The sequence below is a fragment of the Callithrix jacchus genome, chromosome 4 (assembly GCF_049354715.1).
Source record: "Callithrix jacchus isolate 240 chromosome 4, calJac240_pri, whole genome shotgun sequence".
In the NCBI taxonomy this organism is placed as follows: Eukaryota; Metazoa; Chordata; class Mammalia; order Primates; family Cebidae; genus Callithrix; species Callithrix jacchus.
Window position 1 is genome coordinate 37,388,329 of NC_133505.1, and position 9,393 is coordinate 37,397,721.

Below are 9,393 nucleotides of genomic sequence, written 5' to 3' on the forward strand. Positions count from 1 at the left end.
TTAAGGTCCTTAAAACATATGTAACCCTTTTCACTCAGTAACTATACTGAGCCTCAAGTGCCCATTTTCTAGTCAAAGATTATACCTCTCTCTCTTATCCCCCCTCCCCCCGCCCCATCAGTGCTGGGTCTGGTCTACCCCTCTCACATTATCTCCTCTGCGCCAACTCAGCACGTTTCCCTATCATTTCTTCCTTTTTCTCTATGCTTTCTCATCATGTTTGTGCTTGCTGTGAAATAAGGAATAGCTTCCCAGTTCTGGTTGTTTCTTCCTATCCTTAGGAGATTTCTTGCTCTGCGCTGAGAATCACTGGGTACCTCCCTCGTTGCCAGAAGATTCAGCAGCAGATGCCCTGGACTCAATGAGCTCCAAAATACTGCATTGCTCCACCAGGAGGAGTTTTTTTTTTCTGTTTCCAGACACACTGGAGACTTGCAGGACAGTACTGGGGCCTCGAGGTACCTCCTGGGCTCAAAAGGAGTCATTTGCCCCCATCAACTTGGTGACACAGATCATTTGCTGGGGACTCTCTGCAGAGCAGAGAAAATCTCAGGTCACTGGGGAGGAGCTGTGCAAGAGCCCTGGGCCGGTCCTGGCCTGGAGATTCCTTCCCCAGGTCTGGTTTATGGACACCTTCTCTTTTGTAGAAGGAGCAAAAGGAACAAGTCATTTTCTTTCTACAATTCTCTCAAGACACTCTTACCCCCTAGGCTTCCCAGGGCTCAGAGAGGGCCTCCCTGGCACGGTGTTCATCTGGGGAAACCAAAAAGTCTACTAGCCTCTGTTCTGCCAGGAAGCAACCTGTACCTACCCCACAGAGGGTTGCAGACAGTTTGTGGCCAGATATGGATTTTTAAAAAAGGACTGATTTTACTCATAATCAGTATAAATTTTATTACCCCTCTCTACAATTGATAGAATTAAGGAAAGTGTCAGGAGAGACAGAATCTCAACCACGCTTATCTAATTTTCATTTATACACAGAATGGAAGAAGAAACTCTTTTCTTCCCCCTGGTGCATGAAGTAGATGCACAGTGCAACTCCACAGCAATGTATTGAGCTGGAACACAGGATTCTATTAACTTAACAGCACAAAAATCATCAGAGTGTATTCTCTGACTACAATAATATTAAATTAGAAATCAATACAAAGAAGATATTTTGGAAACCCAATTATGTGGAATGAAACAACATTTCTATGTAAATTAAGGGCCAAAGATAAAATCACCAGGGAAATAAGAAAATATTTTGAATTGAATAATCACAAAACAAGATACCCAAATCTGTGAAATGCAGCTCAAACAGTGCTCTGAGGGAGACATAAAGCTTAAGAGCTTAAACTAGAAAGGAGGAAAGACCTAAAATCAGTTCCACTCTAGAAAACTAGAAAAAGAAGAGCAAAATAATGCAAAAGTGTCAAAGAAGAAAATCCTAAAAAGTAGAAATCAAATAAATAAAGTAGACATTAATAGAGAAAACAGAGGCAAATTTGATTCTTCATTAAACTGACAAACCTGAAGTTAGACTGGTGAAGACAAAAAGAGAGGACAAAAATCACCAGTATTTGGAATGTAAAAAGGATTATTACCAAAGATCCTACTGCAGTTAAAAGAATAATAAGAGAATACTGTGTACATTTTTTGCCAAGTTGCATGAAATGGGCAAACATACTGGAAATTAAAATAACCAAATTAAGAAAAGGAAAGAAGCATGGAAAAAAATTACAGGGTCTTTTTATTCACGGCTAACAGTACAAAGATCTTTAATGAAAAATCACCAAAACAACCATCGACTACAAGGATAATTGAAGATCAAAAGCAAAACCAAACAAACAAATTAAAAAAAGAAAAAGAAAATCCAATATCACACTCCAAATAACATATATAAGCAATAAACAAAGATAACATTTAAATTTAAAATTTTCCCCAAGTACTTTAGTGTCGGAAATATAACATATGTAGGAATAAATCTTAGCAATGGTTAAGATCTCTGAAATCCAAGACACTGAAAACCAAGGCAGACTGTGGAGTGTGTAGAGGACCTACATAAATATATCCCCTGTTCATGGAGAGCAAGACTCCACATAGTTAAAATGTGATACTCTCCAAATTAATCCAGAGATTCAAAAAATACCAAACAAAATTCTAGGAGATCTTTTGACAGAAATTAATGAACTGATGTACAAATTTATATGAAAACATGAAAGGTATCTCTCTCTCTCTCTCTCTCTCCTCATGGAAGTTTTCTCTCCTCTCCTTTTTTTCTATTTTCTCTATCTAATAACTTTTCTGGAACACTTCTTGGGTCTGATATTTACTTTATGATACCGTGCACCTGCAGTGGTCCCCCCTCTCATTCTTCAGAGGGTGGAGACCCAGAACCTACAACATTCTCTCAGGGGAGCTGTGCCTCCCCAGCACCTAAAAAACTTGGTTACAGTACCTGGTTCATAGCATTAGGACTGGTTGGCCAGTGGGTGACGCCCAAGAAGAACTAGCCAAGGCAGGGTGGGGCATCACGTCATCTGGGGAGTGCAAGGGGCTGGGGAACGCCCTCTTCTAGCCAAGGGAAGCCATTAGGGACTATCCCCTGAACTCCAGCCAAGATACTGTGCTTTTCCCATGGTTTTCACAACCCGCAGACCAGGATATTCCCTCCTGTGCCTACAACATTAGGCCCTGGGTTTCCAGAACAAAACTGGGCAGCTGTTTGGGAAGACATTGAGCTAGCCACAGCAGTTTATCTTCTCATACGCCAGCGGCACCTGGAACACCAGTGAGAAAGAACTGTTCACTATCCTGGAAAGGGGGCTGAAGCCAAGAAGCCAAGTGATCTGGCTTGGTGGGTCCCACCCCCACAAAGACTAGAAAGCTAAGATCCACTGGCTTAAATCCTTACAGCCAGCACAGCAGTCTGAACTCCACCTGAGACTTTCAAGCTTGGTTGGGGAGTGGGGAGGGTGTCCGCCATTGCTAAGGCTCCATTAGGCGGTTTTAACATGAGTGTAAACAAAATCTCTGGGAAGTTCGAACTGAGTGGAGCCCATGGTAGCTTAGAAAGGCCTCTGCAGGAAGACTGTGTCACTAGACTCCCACCTCACAGGGCAGGGCATCTCTGAAAAAAGGCAGCAGCCCATCAGGGATTTATAAATAAATCCCCCACCTCCCTGGGACAGAGCACTTGGGTACAGAAGGCTGTTTTGGATACAGCTTCAGCAGACTTAAATGTCCCTGCCAGGCAGCTCTGAAAAGAACAGCAGCACAGTGTTCCAGCTCGAATAAGGGACAGACTGCCTCCTCAAGGGGTTCCCTGACCCCCATGTATCCTGACTCTGAGACACCTCCCAGTAGGGGCCAACAGACACCTCATACAGGAGAACTCTGGCTGGCATCTGGTGGGTGCCCCTCTGGGACAAAGCTATCAGAGGAAGAAACATGCAAAAATCAGTGCTGTTCTGCAGCTGCCACTGGTGATTTCCAGGCAAGCAGGGTCTGGAGTGGACTCCAGCAAACTCTAGCAAACCTATAGTAGAGGGCTTTGACTGTTAGAAGGAAAACTAGCAAACAGAAAGAAATGCTCTCAACATCAACAGAAAGGACTTGCACTCAGAGATCTGTTCCAAAGTTCATCACCTTCAAAGACCAAAGGTAGATAAATCCACAAAGATGGGAAGAAACCAGTGCAAAAAGGCTGAAAATTAAAAAAAACAGTGTCTCCTCTCTTCCAAGGGATCACAATGCCTCACCAGCAGGGGAATAAAACTGGACAGAGAATGAGTTTGACGAATTGACAGAAGCAGGCTTCAGAAGGTGGGTAATAACAAACTTCTCCAAGCAAAAGGAGCATGTTCTAACCCAATGCAAGGAAGCTAAGAACCTTGAAAAAGTTTGGACCAAATGCTGACTAGAATACAGCTTAGAGAAGAACATAAACGACGTGATGGAGCTCAAAAACACAGCACGAGAACTTCATGAAGCATACACGTTTCAATAGCCAAATCGATCAAGCAGAAGAAAGGATATCAGAGATTGAAGATCAACTCAATTAAATAAATTGAGAAGACAAGATTAAAGAAAAAAGTAAAAAGAAATGAACAAAGCCTCCAAGAAATATGGGATTACATGAAAAGACCAAATCTATGTTTGATCAGTGTACCTGAAAATGATGGAGGGAATGAATCCAAGTTGGAAAACTCTCTTCAGGATATTAACCAGGAGAATTTCTTCAACCTAGCAAGGCAGGCCAACATTCAAATTCGGAAAATACAGAGAACACCACAAAGGTACTCCTTGAGAACAGCAACCCCAAGACACATAATCGTCAGATTCACCGGGGTCGAAATGAAGGAACAAAATGCTAAGGGCAGCCAGAAAGAAAGGTTTGGTTACCCACAAAAGGAAGCCCATTAGACTCACAGTGGATATCTCAGGAGAAACCCTACAGGCCAAAAGAGAATGGGGGACAATGCTTTCAACATTCTTAAAGAAAAGAATTTTCAACCCAGAATTTTATATCCAGCCAAACTAAGCTTAATAAGCATAGAGAAATAAAATCCTTTGCGAACAAGCAACTGCTGAGAGATTTTGTCACCACTAGGCCTGCCTTACAAGAGCTCCTGAAGAGAGCCCTAAACATGGAAAGAAACAACCAGTACCAGATACTTGCAAAAACATGCCAGATTGGAAAGACCATAGATGCAATGAATAAATTGTATCAACTAACAGGCAAAATAACCAGCTAGCATCATAATGGTATGATCACACTCACACATAAAAATATTAACCTTAAATGGAAATGCCCCAGTTAAAAGACACAGACTGGCAAATTGGATAAAGAGTCAACACCCATCGGTGTACTGTATTCAGGAGACCCATCTCATGTGCAAAGATACACATAGGCTCAAAGTAAAGGGATGGAGGAATACTTACCAAACAAATGGAAGCAAGCAAACAAAAAAAGCATGGTTTGAAATCCTAGTCTCTGATAAAACAAACTTTAAACCAACAAAGATCAAAAGAGACAAAGAAAGGCATTATATAATGGTAAAGGAATCATTGCAACAAGAAGACCTAACTATCCTAAATATATGCACCCGATATAGGAACGCATACAAAGATACCTACAAAGAGACTTAGACCCCCACATATTAATAGTGGGATACTTTAACATCACACTGTCAATATTATACGGATCAACGACACAGAAAGCTAACAAGGATATCCAGGACTTGAACTCAGATCTTGACTAAGCAGACCTAATAGACATCTACAGAGCTCTCCACCCCAAATCAACAGAATATACATTCTTCTCAGCACCACATCACACTTGTTCTAAAATAGGCCACTTAATTGGAAGTAAATCCCTCCTCAGCAAATGCAAAATAACAGAAATCATAACAAATAGTCTCTCAGACCGCAGTGCAATCAAATTAGAATTTAGGATTAAGAAACTCACTCAAAACCACACGACTACATGGAAACTGAACAACTTGCTCCTGAATGACTACTGGACAAATAATGAAGTGAAGGCAGAAATAAATATGTTCTTTGAAACCAGTGAAAACAAAGACAATATACCAGAACCTCAGGACATATTTAAAGCAGTGTCTAGAGGGAAATTTACAGCACTAAATGCCCACAAGAGAAAGGAGGAAAGATCTAAAATTGACACCCTAATGTCACAATTAAAAGAACTAGCCAGACTAATAAAAAAGAAAAGAGATAAGAATCAAATAGATGCAATAAAAATGATAAAGGGGATATCACCACCGATACTACAGAAATACAAACTACCATCAGAGAATACTATAAACACCTCTATGCAAATAAGCCAAAAAATCTAGAAGAAATGGATGAATTCCTGGATACTTACACCCTCCCAAGACTAAACCAGGAAGAAGTCAAATCCCTGAATAGACCAATAACAAAGTCTGAAATTGAGGCAGCAATTAATAGCCTACCAACCAAAAAAAGTCCAGAACCAGATGGATTCACAGCTGAATTCTGCCAGGGGTAAAATGGCAGCTGGTACCATTTCTTCTGAAACTATTTCAAACAATAGAAAAAGAGAGAATCCTCCCTAACTCATTTTATGAGACCAACATCATCCTGATACCAAAACCTGGCAGAGACACAACTAAAAGAGAAAATTTCAGGCCAATATCCCTGATGAACATCGATGCAAAAATCCTCAAAATACTGGCAAACCAAATCCAACAGCACATCAAAAAACTTATCCATCACAATCAAGTCAGCTTCATCCCTGGGATTCAAGGCTGGTTCAACATAGGCAAATCAATAAACATAATCCATCACATAAACAGAACCAAAGACAAAAACCACATAATTGATGCAGAGAAGGCCTTCGACAAAATTCAATAGCTCTTTAGGCTAAAAACTTTCAATAAGTATTGATAGAACATATCTCAAAATAATAAGAGCTATTTCTCACAAGCCCACAGCCAATACCATACTGAATGGGGGAAGACTGGAAGCATTCCTTTTGAAAACTGACACAAGACAAGGATGACCTCTCTCACCACTTCTTTCAACATTGTATTGGAAGTTCTGGCCAGGGCAATTAGGCAAGAAAAAGACTTAAAGTGTATTCAATTAGGAAAAGAGGAAGTCGAATTGTCTCTATTTGCAGAATACATGATTGTATATGTAGAAGACCACATCACCTTAGCCCAAAATCTCCTTAAGCTGATAAGCAACTTCCAGCAAAGTCTCAGGATACAAAATCAATGTGCAAAAATCACAAGCATTCCTATACACCAATAACAGATAAAGAGAGAGCAAATGATGAGTGAATTCCCATTCACAATTGCTGCAAAGAGGATAAAATACCTAGAAACACAACTAACAGGGGATGTGAAGGACATCTTCAAGGAGAACTACAAGCCACCGCTCAATGAAATAAGAGAGGACACAAACAGATGGAAAAACACTCCATGCTCATGGTTAGGAAGAATCAATATTGTGAAAATGGCCATGCTGCTGCCCAAAGTAATTTATACTTTCAATGCTATCCCCATCAAACTACCATTGACTTTCTTCACAGAATTAGTACACAGATAAAACAAAACCAACCCCTAAATATTGTATAGAACCAAAAAAAGGGCATGCATAGCCAAGACAATCTTAAGTGGGATGGGGAGCGGGGGGAAAGCTGGAGGCATCAGGCATCAGGCTACCTGACTTAAAACTGCACTACAAGGCTATAGTAATCAAAACAACATGTTCCTGGTACCAAAACAGCGATATAGACCGATGGAACAGAACAGAGGCCTCAGAAGTAACACCACACATCTACAACCATCTGATCTTTGACAAACTTTACAAAAACAAGAAATGGGGAAAGGATTCCCTATTTAATAAATGATGTTGATAAAACTGGCTAGCCATATGCAGAAGGCTGAAACTGGATTCCTACCTTACACCTCATACAAAAACTAACACCAAATGGATTAAAGATTTAAACATAAGACCTAACATCATAAAAACCCTAGAAGAAAACCTAGGGAATACCATTCAGGACATAGGCATGGGCAAGGACTTGATGACTAAAACAACAAAGCAATGACAACAAAACCCAAGATAGATGAATGGGGTCTGATTAAACTAAAGAGCTTCTGCACAGCAAAAGAAACTACCAACACAGTGAACTGACAACCAACAGAATAGGAAAAATTTTTGCACTCTATCCATTCTACAAATGGCTCATATCCAGAATCTACAAAGAACTTAAACAAATTTACAAGAAAAAAAAAACCCATCAAAAAGTAAGTGAACAATATGAACAGACAATTCTCAAAAGAAGGCATTTTTGCAGTCATCAAACATATGAAAAAAGCTCATCATCACTGGTCATTAGAGAAATGCAAATCAAAACCACATTGAGATACCATTTCACACCAGTTAGAATTAGAATGGTGATCGTTACAAAATATGGAGACAACAGATGCTGGAGAGGATGTGGAGAAATAGGAACACTTTTACACTGTTGATGGGAGTGTAAATTAGTTCAACCATAGTGGAAGACAGTGTGGTGATTCCTCAAGGATCTAGAAATAGAAATTCCATTTGACCCAGCAATTCCATTACTTGGTATGTACCCAAAGGATTATAGATTATTCTATTATTAAAAAAACACACACAAGTATGTTTATTACAGCACTGTTCACAATAGCAGAGACTTGGAACCAACCCAAATGCTCATCAATGTTAGACTGGATAAAGAAAATGTGGCTCATACACACCACAGAATGCATCCATAAAAAAGTATGAGTTCATGTCCCTTGCAGGGACATGAATTAAGCTGAAAACCATCATTCTCAGCCAACTGACACAAGAAAAAAACCCAAACACTACATGTTCTTCTTCACAAGCAGATGTTGAATAATGAGAACACATGGACACAGGGAGCAGAAAATCACACACTGGGGCCTGTCAGGGGGTGGGGGGCTAGGGAAGGGATAGCAGGGGGTGGGGGAATAAGGGAGGGATAGCATTAGGAAAAATACCTAAGGTAGATGACAGGGTGATGGATGCAGCAAACCACCATGGCACTTGTATACATATGTAACAAACCTGCACATTCTGCACATGTACCCCAGAACTTAAAGTATAATAATAAAAAAAGAATAAATAAATGAAGTCATATTATAGCCCTCTTCTGCTCAAAACTGTCCTCTAACTCTTCATCCCACTCTGAGCAAAGGTCAGATCCAACCCCAAGCCCCTCAAGCCCACCTGCTCTGGCCATACCTCTGACCTCATCTAGTTTCTCTCTTTCCAGCCCATCTGGCCTCCTTGCTCTTCTGGGAACACAGACAGCTCCCTGCCCTAGTGCATTTGCACCGGAGTTCCCCTGCCTGGAAAGAACTTCCCCAGACATCCTCATGTCCCTCAACTCTTTCCTCAAAGGTCACTTTTGCAACGAGGCACACACTGACCACTTTTGTACAACAGCCACCTTCCCTGTCCTCACTGCCCACATCCTGGATCACCTGCCTTATAGCACTTCTCGCCTTCTAGAACTTTCTTTCTTTTTTTTCCTTATTCTGCTTATAGTGTATCTATTGTCTGCCTCTTCCCACTAAAGCACATGCTCCACAAGGTAAGAAATTTTTCTGATTTTACTTCAGTGGTGTTCTGTTTCCCAGATGGAGAATCATTCTGTCCTATGTCTGGTTGACACCAAAGGTCAGTTGAATGAATGATCACTGTAGAGCACCTCCTATTCTAAGGACAGTATCTTCATTAACACAGACTCAGGCCAAGTGCTGTTTTGTGGCAGCTACAGCACAAGGTCCTCTCACACTGAATCGAGGCCACCTCTGCTTTTCTCAGCAGTGCTGCTTGTGTCCTCCCTCTGCCATCCCTCCTCTC